Genomic DNA, 15,160 nt, shown 5'->3' on the forward strand with positions numbered 1-15,160 from the left:
ACTCTTCTAAGCTTTGCCTTAGCAAAGTCTTAGAAAAGTCTTAGCACAACTCCTGCTCCATCTCTTCACAAATTCAAATACTTCTGGTAACCAGACCAGCAGAAATTCTGGGATAAAATATTAAAATAAAAAGTGTGGTTAGCATAAATATATATGTTTAGAACGAGTCTATAAAAAGTAAAATAGAGGCCAACTGTCATTTACTGCACTGCAATAATAGCAAGTTAACTAATGCCTTTGATTGAGGCAGCAACAAAAGTTCTAATAAACATTTACATTTAGGATTGTTCACTTGTACAAAAATAAATTCCCTTGTAATTTATCATTGGTGCATAACTATAGCAAAACAGAGAGCTCTGCACTCTGTCACTGCATACAGTGCAGCACAAATTCTCAAATAAGTACATATGTTATGCCAGAAGGTGATATACTATTTTACCAGGTCCTGAGAAGCACACAGACAGTTGTTAAGGAGTTAAACATCCCTTTTAAATGTAGGTTTCTCTACTAACATTCAGGGAACTCTTCGCACCTGGCTTTGCAGAAGTGTGAGTCACTTCCTTTCACTTAGATATTATGTGTTAATTCACCTTCAGTAAGCATTTGTTTGACTTTTACTCTGATGAACATATCTGTTACTGTTGTTTTACTACTTAATTTTATAAACTTTTTATAAGTGAAGTTAAATTTTCTCCAAACTCAACTCTCTCCTAAAGTTTTGCAGGCTGCAGCTCCCCATGATCTACATGGGGATTTGGGGATAGGCTCTTTTAAGTATGTTCAGACGAAGGTCATATTTTCATTTTTATAGTATGTTGGATAAGTACAAAAAAGTGGATAATTTTTCTGGAGTGTAGTTCTCCTACAAATTGGGGAAAACAAGATCCTCTCAGATGTTCTTTTTACTCCTTTTGCCTTGGGGCTTTCAGATTGTTTTGATTGTGCACCCTTCCGATCCACAAACTGAGCACAAACAGCGCTCTGTGCACTGTGGCTTCAACTGTTCAAAACTTCATATGCCTCCCTACCTGCAGTGAAATTTTATTTGAAAGCATAGGTTTTCTTGCAATATGCTAGTAGAAAATAAGCTTTCATTCTTGCCCTGTGTATCTCTGCCTGTGTTGTTCATCTGGTCTGCATGGCCAGATAGACTGCTGCTAGTTGCTTGATTGCAAACGTATATTAGTAGAAAAGTTCACATATTCTTCCTGTCATGTTTAGCATTGGGATCTACTCAGGATGAATTTTTCAAAATGGTATATTGAATGGCATGTCCTTGAAACACTGTCCAGGGCAGACTTCAGGGATGTCTGTGTACAGATGATTTCTATGTAGTGATCTCCTCTGAAAATCCGAAAAGCATGGTATTCAATCTGTAAGACAGGCTGTTCTCATAATTTTGGGGGGTTTGGGGGGATTTTTTTGTTGTGCTTTTGTTTTTCTTTATCTGTTTTTTTTGTTGTTGTTGTTTGCTTGGTTGGGGTTTTGTTTGTTTGTTTGTTTTGTCAGACTAGCTGATATAGGAATAAATCTATTCTACGCTGAAAACTCAACAAGCTACTTTTTAATGGTAATGGACTGTTTCAAAGATTTTACTCCCTTTTTGGAGTTTACAACTGCAGATCTTCAAGGATTCCAGATGCTTAGTCTCCAAGGACAACTTCTTTTGTTGCGTTTATTAATAGTATATAAACAGGAGTACAACGGCAATTAGTTATATTGTGGAGTGATATGTGGTATTTTTAAACAAACTATAGCAAACTGCTGAATGCATCAAAATCAGACTGTAAAGATAAAACACCACGTCATGTGCAGACCTGGGGAGTGAGAACAATAAGGCAGGGCAGGGAAACACGGGTTCAGATCTAGTCCCTGATAAAGAACTTGTAAATTATATTAACTACATAAGATATAGCTCACAAATAGGAAATCTGTGTACAGACAAGCTGTGTCCATTCATGTTAGGTCAGCTTTATATGGATTTAAACCAAACAATTTCAAACAATATCACAATGTGCTGGAATATCCATAAGCAGAATTTGGTTTGATAATCCAAGTGGAGATGATTCAGTCACTGGTTTATGGAAAGCAGGAGATTTTAAATTTTCATGGGCAGATTTTATGAAATATGAAAAAAAAGAACTGTATTTAAAAATTCAGCATCAATTATAATTTTCTTTGCAAATTAATAATAGATATTATTTTAAATAAAATTTAGTGTATATGTGTGTACTTTCACACACAAGTTATTTACATTTCATGAAAATCCATGTATGGATAGTCAAATCCATTCTTGTCAGTGTAAATGCCTGTGTACAGTACGTATCCATATATATAACCATACACATGCATGCACACACACACACAGAACTTCTTACTGAATACGGGCATGACAAAGAACAGGATTCTCACTGGAGCATTCTAGAAAGGCTTTTCTGTGATTCTGCAGGGTGCAACATGAAAGTCTTTGATATGCCAATGTACTTGGTATTTTTGGGATTATGAGAAGCATACAACTGAATAGCCTTCACCCTAAATTTAGTATGTCACTTTTATATTTCACAGTCAGGGTAAAATAGCATCATATGATAGTAGAGTGCTTGATACACAAACTGTACATGTTTGGCAAGGTGCACATATGGACAACCCTTGTGAAATAAGGATTCACATGACTGAACGGGCACATTTCTCATGTAATTTAGGATGGGATAATAAGAAATGTTTTTGGCACCCTTATATTGCTTATGTTTGCAGAGTAAAAAATGTTCATGCTTCTATCATTAACACATCTCTGTGTTCTGGGGTTTTGTTAATCAGTCTCCCAAATAGACAAAGATTTTAGTATATTAAGACTTTTTTATACAGTCTGGTTTTTTTTACCTTCCTCTATACAAAAAAATTGGCAAAAGGACAATAGCAACTAAGGCCTTAAAGTTGTAGCCAAATTTTTGTCCTTGAACATCTGCTCTGCAAAGCCTATTTATTTTCTGTTCAGGTGAAAGAAAAAAAAGCCATGATTATTTTCTACTGCTTTTCTTGGCAGTCTTGTCCCTCCTGCTTCAACAGTGTCCAATTTAGCCTTAATCACACTGTGCAAAGGTAATCAAGCATCTATTACCACCAAAATAGCTGGTACCTAGGAGAAGATTGTTTTCAGATTAGCTATAATGACTCATTTAAGATACATTCAATTCTCAAGGTGGTTTAAGAACCAGTTATGCCTGAAAGTATAAAATTACCTAGTTTAGCTGAGCATTAGAATGGGCTTTAGGCATAGCTACTGGTATCAGTGAAGCCTTGGATGAGCTCAGGGGTCCACTTTCACGAATCTTGTTACTGTATGGGCACAGTTGTGTTATCTTAATGACAGATTTGCAAACTTTTCATTTGCTTGTACTAAAATAATTTAGCCTTTCACAGATGCTTTTGATTCATATTATATTTTAAAATTTGATCTTTTTAAAGAAAGCCAGATAATTTTGTGAAGGATGATTTTGAGACTTGCAGATTAAGAAGCAGAATTCAAGTTTCTTCCTACTTTGCTACACTGCTTTTTAATTAGGAAAGAAGCTAAAATTTGTGAGAAGTACAAGGAAATCTTTATTTCAGAATTAAATATCCACAAAGACGAATTATTAGAATTATTTCAAGAGTTTGAACTGCTTACATTTTCTACTGCATTATCCTTTATAGTAAATTGAAAGAACTATGAAGTATGCAAACACATGCAGACTATGTCAGTGAATTTGTCCTGACAAATTTTTCACAATGGGTCAGCAATTTGAAAGGTTTGGTGATTTGATTTGAAAGATTTTGATGACTGAATCATACTTTTATGTTAAATTTTACTTTTTTATCTAACTCACTTTTCTAAATTTTGCTGCTATTATAGTGTTCCTTGAATTCTTATTTTACTCATTCAGGCAAAACTGGAAGTTATTCTAGTAAGCATCAGGGAGAAAGACTCTTATTATTAATTCAAATATTTTTCCTTTAAAACTGATAATTTTTATGAACAGAAGATAAGAAAAGACTTCTCTAGACCTGACCAAGTAATATTGTCTTTCATATCTATGTTTAAAAGAAAGTGTTAGAAAACACGGCAAGACAATTAATCATGAAAGTAACTTTTCACACAATCACATACTCACTTGAATTCTATTAGCCTGTTATTTCACCCTACAGAAAGCAAATTACCATGAAGTTACATTTGTCAATCATGTATAAGAAAACAGCAGCATTATGCTGTATTTGTTACATGAACTTCTCAAAAATTTTCTTTGACTCTGGTTTGTTCCCCAAAGGAATGAGTATTTTGTTTTAAGTACATCTTCCTATGTTAACCCTAAGTGTATTTATTTTTTCTCAAGTGAAATGGCAGAGCTTTTTGTTCTGTGAAATCTTTTAAGCACCATAAATCTTAAAGGTGAGCCCTTTTTTTTTTTTTTTTTTGCAATGAGAGTAATCTACTCCTACAGTTTGAACCAAAACCACTGAATCCAGTTCATTACACCTTTGACAGTGCTGCTTTGATCAGGAAGAGTCTCTCTCTCTCATTTTTTCTGTCCCTCAGTGTTGAATCCTGAGTTACCAACATAAATTCACAGTGCAATTTTATATGGCTGCAGCACAACCCAGGAAATGCATGTATTGGGCTGTCCATTTGTGGTTTCAAGTTCAATCCCAACAAAATGTTTGGAATCTAAATAAATATTCAGCTTGTGAAGTGCTAAGCATGAACACTTCTGAGTTTTTTCAAATGTTCATTTACATTTCTGTCTCTTCTTGTTTGTAGCAGCCATGCTTATACACAGGTTTTTTCCTCATGTTTTCTTCCTTCTGCAGAGTTGCTGACGCTGTCTTCAACCCTATATCATTCTGATTGTGTACAATAACCAATTTTTATAAACCGAAGCAAAAGTTTATGACTTCTTCAGCAGTAACATCGCTAATTGTGCTGTTACTAATGTTAAGTACATTTTTTTCACCGTATGCTGCCACCTGGTGTCTAGCTCTTTTAAATGACGTGCGCTGGGCAGGGGTCATCAGGCACTTACACAAGATTTTCATCTTATTCAGATGTATTCTGAATATTTATTAGATATAAGAGACTAAAGGCCGACATTTTTCTGTGATAATGAAGTTTTAAAGGAAATTGTAGTGGATGGGGATACTTTCAGAAATGCTAAACAATTTTCACTTAGTCTTAATAAGATTTTATTTTATAATAATGGAGGATAAATTCAGCTTTTAATTAACAGAAGATGCTTGGAAGATTTTAGGTGACTCCCTTAAAATGCAAGTTTCACATTAGGAATTTTATATTCACACATGCTATAATTTATTTGTACATTAAGTGTATTGAGTGCTGGTATTCATAAAAGTCATATCTCATTTCCAGCCAGCTACATACTTACTGACACAACATAATATCACAACTACATATGTACCACCGTAAGAGGAATGTGGGTTTGAGACCATCGAGTCTGGTATACTGGGAGGAAAAATACCCTACACTCCTTACAGACAGTCTCTCTTTGTTTTGCAAAATTCACAGTGGTTTTCATTTTTCTCATTTTATTCAAGCCTCTTGTGTTTGAGAATAGGGAACATCTTCTCTGTAAGAAAAATTAATAATAAGGTAATAATGATACCTGAAGTTACCAATGTTCAAGTAGTTCAATACAAAAATGTAAGCAAGGTTCTGTTTATATTTTAAGATATCATGCTTAAATGTGTTAGTCAAATGTGTTAATATAATGTGTTAATCAAATGTGTTATGGTTATATCTGCCTATAATGAAACAGACTAAGAGGTCAGAATTGCTCAAGATGAGCTCAGATTTGTGAACACATCTTGCATCTTTTCTGAATGAACAAAAAGAAAAAAAACCAACAAAAAAAAAACCACAAACAAACAAACAAACAAACAAAACAAAACCTGAAGGAATTATAATTTCTGTTAATTTTACTGTGGTAGGGAATCTAGAAATTGCAATTTGGGCTCTCTAACGTCCTGTTTACATTTGGGCCTGGGCAAGACGATTCCCAAACCCATGGTTTGTATTACCATTTATTCATAGCAAATTAGACTTACTGACACCTGGAATCAAATCTGTTATGTTCTTGCACACAAACATTGTGTTTATTAGAAATACTATATCTATATTTGAGAAATGGAAACTGAAATCTGTGACGGGAGAAATTTTATTGTGTTACTCTCAGGACCAATATCCTTTTATGTATCCTAAATTTAAATACTCAAGGCTTAATAGCAGGAAATTATCAGTGTTGTTGTTAAATGATCACAAGCAGATGCAGAGAGAGAGAGTTTTCCAAGTTCTCTAAGAACAAATCATCTGAACATCAGTCATGTGAATCATCTAAAGTTACACAATTTCAAACTTCAGCCTGACTTTAGCCTCATTGTGCATTCAGTTAAATCCATTTTCTCACAGGAGTAAATGTGTTTATGTCAACAAGACTGCAGAATTAATGCTTTGTGCCTCAGTTAAAAGGTTTAATAATCAGAATGAATTACTATAAGGACACGGAATGTTCATCCCGATGCCATGTGCTTGCTATTGCTAAAGCTAGAATCATAGAATGGTTAGGGTTGGAAGGGACCTTAAAGATCATCTAGTTCCAACCTCCCTGCCATGGCCAGGGACACATTCCACAAGACCAGTGGCTAATAAATACACATAGAATACCAAATACGAAAAACATAAAGAAAAATCATAACTAACCTTTCCCAAACATTGTGAAGCTTCCATTATGCCTATTATGACTACCTTCAAAGAATTGATTCATATGCCATTGATTAATAAATAATGGTTTAGACTGGATTTTACGAAAAATTTCTTCACCAAAAGGGCTGTCAAGCATTGGAATAGACTGCCCAGGGACATGACTGAGTCACCATCCCTGGAGATATTTGTGTAGATGTGGCAATTAGGGACATGGTTTAGTGATGGACTTGGCAGTGCTCGGTTAATGGTTTGACTCAATGGTCTCAGAGGTCTTTTCCAACCCAAATGACTCTATGATTCTATTGTAGACACTCGCAACAGGGTAGCCCAAGTTTGCATTTGGGTTCATGATGTAAATGAGAGTCATAGTTTGGAACAACTCTGTGATGCACAGAAGAATTGCTAGTGCCCCATGTTATAAAAGTCAAGACAAACCATTCTATATGTTAATTATTTGACTGTCTCAATGTACCTCAAATTTTCCCTGTCAGTATGTAACCTACATAGTGCATTTCTGCATTGAAGAACTCCAATTCTGAGCTCAACTATGAGATTCTTGTTGCATGCATGTGCAAAGATGGGGAAAATTGTTAAATCCCTGTTAGTCAGAAGCCTGTGGAAAATTGCTGCTAAATATCTAAACTCATTCTTATGTCAATGGCTTTAAGAGATTTATATCCTTGAAAAAAAACAAAGTCCATTAAGCACTGAGAAGTTTTATCAACAGATTTTTTTGTTGTTTAAATTGCTGCAATTCAAAGGTGTATACATCTGAGTGGAATTGCATTAGCTTTGATATCAGCTAATGTTTGCAAAAGTGATCACTGCAGGAGATGGTGATAGGTATAGGTGAGGTACACAGGAAGTAATCACTACTTCTTAAAAATAAGGGACAATATTTTTTAAAGGTTAAATCTGTGAAACTTCTTGATACTTTGGAAGGTAAAAGTAAATTGGTCTCAAAATGTGCCTAGACATTTTTCTAGGATAAAGTTTATAACCCATCAAAACAGCAGATGGAAACTTCTGTACATTATCATCACAGTCTTACTGTCAGTCATTCAACAAAATCCTGATGGAGGAGTTGCATTTGACTCAAGAATGCAACTTGTCATGACAGCTTGTCATTGGGATTTCCATGTTTTTATACACATCCTCTGATCTACTACAGGTCCGGGGAGAGGAAAATGGTCTAGATTAATCCAATACAACCATAGACATGCTCAGAACCACTGACAGCTGGACATGGAAGCCCTTATATGGGCTATTTCTCTTGCATGTAAACTGCTTCTCTTGCATAGAGTTTTATCTCAGTATAACTTGTCCTACTGACACCTGCCTTCTCTGTTTCATGTCTGATAGAGCCTTTCGTAGCAATTAATAAATGCCAAACGTTACTGGGAAATTCTGATGAAAAGAAGGAATCTGAAATTTCCTGTTAAAAATGTACTGAGATATATTGCATCAGTTATTACATCTGTACATCTCACTATTTTTAGAATTCTGTCTCTCTGAAAGCAAATACTTGGAAGATATGTTGGAGCATAAATTTCGCCACATGCAGAAGACTAGCATAAGGACTTTTAATGCATTTACTTGTAATTGCTTAAAACAGTGTTGAAGATCATCTTACTGTGTTTAAATGAGCAGAAAATGTCCTGTGTGACAACACCACAGAAATAGAAATATTCATACATTTGTGACTCTTTCCATCCTGTTCAGTAATAACTCAAGATACCTTCAGAATCATTAGAAAGGGAATTTCAGAAAGGTATTTGCTGAACAGTATGAAGGAATGGAAAGGAAGAGAGGTGCTTGGAGACTTGCTGTAGAAAGCTAGGTTGCAGATTTTATGGAAACTGGGGATAAGGGGCCTTAAAGCTATGAAAAAACTTGAACTTTTTACCAGAAGACCAATAGGTGACAAAAGGCTGCAACTTTGCTCAGTCCAGCAGTGTTGCACAAGAGTTTCAGCTAGGAACAAACTGTTGTTTGTGAGATTTTGTGAGTGCTTATTACATCTCCCTAGGAATTAGATCACTGGGAGAGAAGCAGTCAAACCAAATAGCCGATACTGAAAATCATCTTGTGACTGAGACCCACCGGACACTTTTCTTACCCCTCAGCAATTCAGGAGAATGGAAAGATCAGAGTGTTTTGAAGATGGAAAAAATAGTGTTATTTCAGTTCATTTGAAAGGTCATGCTGGCCTAGGGTTGCAGTTGCTTTCTGTCTCCTCCTTTGTGTAATTCAAGGAGGGGATTCGAATTGTCCAACTGTCCCATGCAGTACTGTCATAAAAAACAGGTGAGATGCACAATGATTGCAGGTACAGCAATCACATTTGAGCTGCCAAAAAATTATTCAGAAACATACTGCTTTGAGTATCTGCCACGTTAGTCTCCAATAATGATAATAACTATTAGTGAACATTTAAACTGATACTAAAAAAGTTGTCCCAACAAGACAGGAATTGTTCTATTTATTATAAAGTAGTATTACTGCAAAACTGTTTTCAACTAATCTTCTAATATTCATATCCAAAAGTTTGGTGTTTGATGGAACTTTGGCCCATGTTGAGATGTTATGAAATTTAAATCCCTTTTGGCAGAATTGTGTATATAAAAACAGAAAAGATCAGCATTATCTTAAAATTATTATTTACTTAAGCTTAGCTATACTCCTGAATCATTAAAGTGGTCTTTTTCCTGTTTCTTCTCTTTTGTCTTTCTTCTTTTTCTTTTTTTTTTCCTTTTTCGTTTTTTGTTTCTTCTTTCTGTTTTCTCTTTCTCTCTCTTTTTTTTCTCCTCCTCCTTTTCTTCTATTTTCTTTGAATTTTCCACCTTTCTGGGTTTTATTCTGTTTTTTTATCTTCTGTTAAAGTCATGACGGTTGCTAATACCAAGTGGTACCAACTCTGCTCCAAACTACACTTTCTCTTTTCCCCGTGGTCCATGACTGTCTTTCACCAGATCAGTCCTAGTGAGATCACTGGAATGATTGTACAGCCATAGCTTTGTCTATTTCTATAAGCATTTGAATTTCTTCTCTTCTTCTAATATAACACTGGACAACATGTCTACCTGTAACTTGAGCAAGGTAGAATATTGGCACTTAGAGCAAACATAGGTATTCAATGTTTTCTAGGCCATGGACTGAAGACCAGTGCCTTTGGGGACAAGTACATCACTAATAATTGTTTAAGCTGTCAGTCTTGCTAGTATTGAATTCAGCCTCCCTAATTCATGTCTCTGCTTGCCGTTGTGGTTATTTTAAGTGTGATTTGGGGGGAGGGGAATAATGTTCATTTAGCTAAAGAGAGAATATGCAAAACCTCAGGAAAGAAAAGCTGTATTAAAAGGGAAAGAAACAATGTAGTATGTAAATATTCCTTTTGGTGAGAATTTCCTGTGTTTTAACTAAGAAAGAATTTCAGGCTTGCATCCAAGACAAATAAAGCAGCACAGAACGAGGGGACGGAGACAGAATTTGAGTTAGAAAAGCAGTGACAACAGTTTAATCTTTCTGCCAGTAGATGGAGAGCACAGGAAAGTAGAAGCATGCACATAAAGAAGGAAGGAAAAACCTTACATCAACTTCTTTAAGGGGGTGAGGGATAAAAGAACAAAACAGCAAGAAGTGGGGAGGAGGGGAAACAGATTGCAAAGTAGGTGGAAATTGGAAAAAAATGGATTCTAAATGATAAAGGGGAAATGACAATTCCTAGATTATCAGCTTGGTCAAATCAGCTTGTTGATACTGAAGAAATAATTATCTTCTTTTATGCCTTGTACATGGTATTCTTTACTTCTGGAATATGGTTTGAAAACGTGGCATGAATAGTTAGCATTACTGGAATGGAATAAATCCATGTCTGCCTTTTCAAGTGCTTTTCCAGACACAGACATGCTGTGAGTGACATCATGGAAAACCATTTCTTTTTCTCCTTTATATATACCTCTCTTGTAATGGATTTTTTTCTTCCTGTGCTCTTCTTCTCCCCATCTCTTGCAATTTCTGTCTCTGTCTCTCACTCTTCCATCTCTTACTGCTTACTTTCTTTCTTTTTTTCTTTTTCTTGTCTTTCCTTTTTTTTTTTCCCTTTTTTTTTTTTTTTTTTTGACTTCAAAGCTGGGGTAGAAGCAAGGGATCTGGTTAGTTCTCTGTTTAATAGTTGAAAGAGCATGGTTTGGGGTTTTTTAATGCACAAAATTCCTCTCAGTGAGACATGCCACACATTCTGAACTCTCCCCTTCAGGCAGTTACACACTATTAAATATGGGGTTGGAAATGACACGCGTCTGGAAATACAGAAATGAAACAGCCTTCCACTCTCTGCACTGCACTATACAATGAAGGTGTTGTAAATTGTTAATTGAATGGCACAGGCTTCTAGTTTGTTGGGCTTTCTATAAATAGAAATTTTACATTCCAGCGTGTTGCCACTTTTTATTTTCTTCAAACTAACTGAAGAACCTTTCTGTGTTATATAGAGATTAGCAAAATTTTTATTTACCTGTTTTTATTCCCTAAAACATAGCTTGGGCTCTGAAATTTTTTTTTTATTTACCTTCTTTTACTGAACCATCTTTATGGTATTTTTGGACTATCCCTATTTTAAAAGAGAAGTAAAATCCAAGCAACCCAAAATGGTACTTGAGATATCCCCTGTACCTTACAACCAAATAAATACTGAAATATGATTATAGTATTTTAAATAATACAGATAGATTACATAGAAATTAATAGCAAAGTATTGCCACACAGAATACAGAAAGGCAAGCAGGGTACTGCTTGAGATGAAAAGCTAGGAGAGCCTTTGGTTTCCAAAGTCATTCTGAAGTTTTGGGTTCCCACTCTCAGAAGACAATGCTATCTGTATGTGAATGGCAGAGAAGTTTATTATCCCATAGTAGTTTGATAGATGACACAAAAACTGCACGAGAGGCAGCTGGTGAGGAATTGTAGGCCATTGAGTCTGAACACTGCAATGTGAAAACGAAGTAAGGTTTCATTCAGAGTAGGGAGAGAAGCAGTTGATGGAATTAATCTCTCAATAATCTGTGATCCTGCAGAATGCTTTCTTTACAAAGCTGTCATTCTCAGTCCAGAGTATTTTATATTGCAATGCTATAGCCCCAGGAGTGTACAACATGGTTTACAAGTAACAATGAGTAAATGCAAGATTATGTGGAATTAAATACACTAGTTCTTTGAAATGTGATGAGTTTCAAAACACCTCAAATGATTGACCAAGACAGGTGCCCTTGGAAGCCTGAAGGAATTTTCAGATTACGATATTTAAAATTCTGCATTTGCTGCTATTGGCAGGTTTAGCTAGAAAAAGTGAAATTAGGTATAGAGTTTTCTGCTAAACAGGAGCAATGAGTTTATTTTCACCATAAACTCACATGGTCAATATGCTGAATAACAAAATGTTCAACAATTGAGTATCTGACTGTGGAATCAGTGGGGTGCTAGGCTTAAGGTGGAGAGCAAAAAAGATGACAGAAAGTAATAGAGTCAATTTCATATCCAGCTTCCAAACCATTAAAACCAAACTGTATTGGCTCATTGTGGAACTCTGTCACACAGTAACATGCAACTTTTCTGATTCCTCTTTTAAGTAGGAAGAACTTACAATTTCTGCCAGAGTTCTGCCTTGAAAGCATAAAAAAATTTTCAGAAGCCTAGTTGACTTTATATTAAAAGTCCCCTTTTGTAAGCAACTCGGACATTTGGGAATCAAAGGGTTCCCCTTTTCCTCTTTTTCTTTTCATGTTCCAAAGATATTTGCACTTTTCTGAAACAGTTGTTCCCTTCATCCATCTGAAAACAACACAGAGTACTAGATTCAAAGCATAGTTTCTTTCAATTACAGGCTGAAGTTTCTGCTCACAGGATGCAGGTAGTTTTTCCAAAGTGCTATCCCGGAGAATCTCTGATAATATTTCCATGCCCCACATATTTACACCTTTTTTTATACATATTTAGACAAATTTTTCCTTTTTTTCTAATAGGTCCTTTGACACACCTATTGGAAAATGTTAAGCTGATAGATGAGGTTATTTACCAAAGGAATTTGGAAGACCAAGAACATTTGAAGAGCAAGACCTTAAGTCACTGAGAAAGAACCTATCTGTCTTGTAACTTTATTCAGAATTTCACAATCCTTGCTAAACTGCAAGATAAGGGCCAAAGGCAACAAACCAGCAGGAGCCAACTCAGAATGTGCCAAAGTTCATAGAACAGTTGCTTCAGGCTGAAGTTTGTTGACCCTTAATCACTCGGGGTCATCAGTGGTTCTGCTGCAGGGCCTTGCAGAACGTGAGTCCAGTCAGATCTCCTGCTGCTCCTGTCCAGGCTACTGGTGGGGTGGAGTTAAAGCTGGGATACACGAATTCCAAGGCAGCTTTTCATGTGTGTCTGCCTGTCAGAATGCTTTTTTGGATTACCATCCTTCTGTAACTCACGTGTTTTCTAATTCTAAACTTCCTTAATCTCTTGCAAATGGTGTAGGTGGAGTTAATCACAACACAGGCAAGAGATTCCTTCCAGTTAGCATACCTGGTATGCTTTCAGGACTGTGTTTTGTCATTGATTGATATTAGTGTAAGCACATACTTACACAATTTAAGTTTTAAATCATTATTTGTTAAATCATAGGGATAACATTGTTGAGAAATGCCCTTTCTCTGTTAAGTCTCCTTTGACTATTAGCCTCACCTTCAATAACTGCATTGCAATGAGTATGCTAGACTGCTGTGCTGTAATTGAGTAAAAGATAGTAGAGAAACAACTGGCATTTCACACACTAATCTTGCAACAAATTCAGCATGTAAGCATGCACTGACAAAAAACATACTTCAGTCTCATGGTCTGTGACAAGATACAGAGTAGTAGCTACTAATGAATATTAATTAATTTAGCAATGATGCCATTTATGGTATAATAAAACTTTTAATGTATATTTTTAAGAGCTCTAGCACACATTTGGACAGTTCACAAATTTTTACAAAAAGAATCTTTATGACAGTGATAAAACTTAAGAAAATATCTCATTCCTGAAAGATATTTGAGTATAGTTCATCAAGTACATAAATTGCATTAAAAAATTTTGAAAATTCTTTCACTGTCTTCAAAAGCTCCAGAATTGTCAGTATTTCTCATAATCCTTTTAAGTAGGAAAGCAGCAAAAGAGAGCGGAGGCATAAGGGCATATTGACCCCTGGAGCAGCTGTGTGCTGCAGGGGCTAAGTGTTTGGGAATTTTCAGAACTGGATGATCCTCTTTGAGAGAAAACTGGAAGTGGGGAAAAGGAAAGGATAACAACAGTTCATGTTGCACTACAGTTCATGAAGAAAAAAAGACAAGATATTCTAGATAAAAATATTCTACGTTCTGTAATGTTTAGGATTATACTTCAGAAAAGTACTTATAGTGTAGCATTCACAATTGTGGGAAAAGCTGATTCCAGGATACTGGACTCCTTCCCGCTTTTCCTCATAAGGACCCTCCCCACGTAGATGAATAAAGTTATTTCATTAACTATTCCAAGTGCTTTCTGTATTGTACTCTTTTGCTGAGGTATCTGAAAAAATTTGATATCAGTCAAGATTCCTGTGTTCCCAGACTACTTAAAACATTATTTATATGACACAAATTGCCATTTTCCTTGTACTCCCACATCAGTCTGCATGAAGATTCTTGTTTTATACTGGTTACATTCCTTCTGGTGTATGGGTAATTCTTCTGCCCTGTTTACACAGGATCTTTCACAATGAGGTTGTGGTCCAAGTCTGTGGCTTTTGAGTGCTTCAGTCAAACATATAATGTTGTCACCACTTAAAACAGGTTTGTGAAGTGTAAGCATGTCTGATCTTGATGAGAACTAAAGCAAAAATACTAGCAGGCTACCAATATCACTATTATTCTTATTTTTTTAATTGCTGAAAGCATGCTGTTTAATTTCAGTAAAAGTCCAAGGAGTTTTCAGTCTAAAGACCAAGGTTAGACAGCTCACACTAGGAAGCAGGCAAAAAAAAATCACAGAATAATTAATGAGTAAAACATTTTTAAAATATTTTCTCACTGTCTTGTCTTCAAATACCAATGGGTAAGGGGCAACATTTGACGTGGGAAGGGACACTTATAAGTCCTTGAGGATATACTAGTTGAATGTCACGATTGACTGTACTTGGTAAACTGGGTATGAAAATTCTATACCAATAGAAAAAGACATGAATAAGCCAGTGGACAAGACATCTATGAGCATGTTTGTGATCCAGGAAAGAAGGCATACCGTGAGAAACAAACAAATCAGCATGGTCACCATCTTTGTCAGAGTTAAGATCGGAAACAAGGAATGAAAGAATAATAATGAAGATACTGATTTGGACTGTTAGGAAA

At 35.6% G+C, this 15,160-nt stretch overlaps 1 protein-coding gene across 3 annotated transcripts in view; it reads left to right on the forward strand.

The window, feature by feature from the left end:
- The window catches only part of DLC1 (DLC1 Rho GTPase activating protein), a 225,987-nt gene that overhangs the window by 57,527 nt on the left and 153,300 nt on the right, over window positions 1–15,160 (forward strand). The window lies entirely within an intron of this gene.

Source organism: Pseudopipra pipra, chromosome 4 (assembly GCF_036250125.1).
Source record: "Pseudopipra pipra isolate bDixPip1 chromosome 4, bDixPip1.hap1, whole genome shotgun sequence".
Lineage (NCBI taxonomy): Eukaryota > Metazoa > Chordata > Aves > Passeriformes > Pipridae > Pseudopipra > Pseudopipra pipra.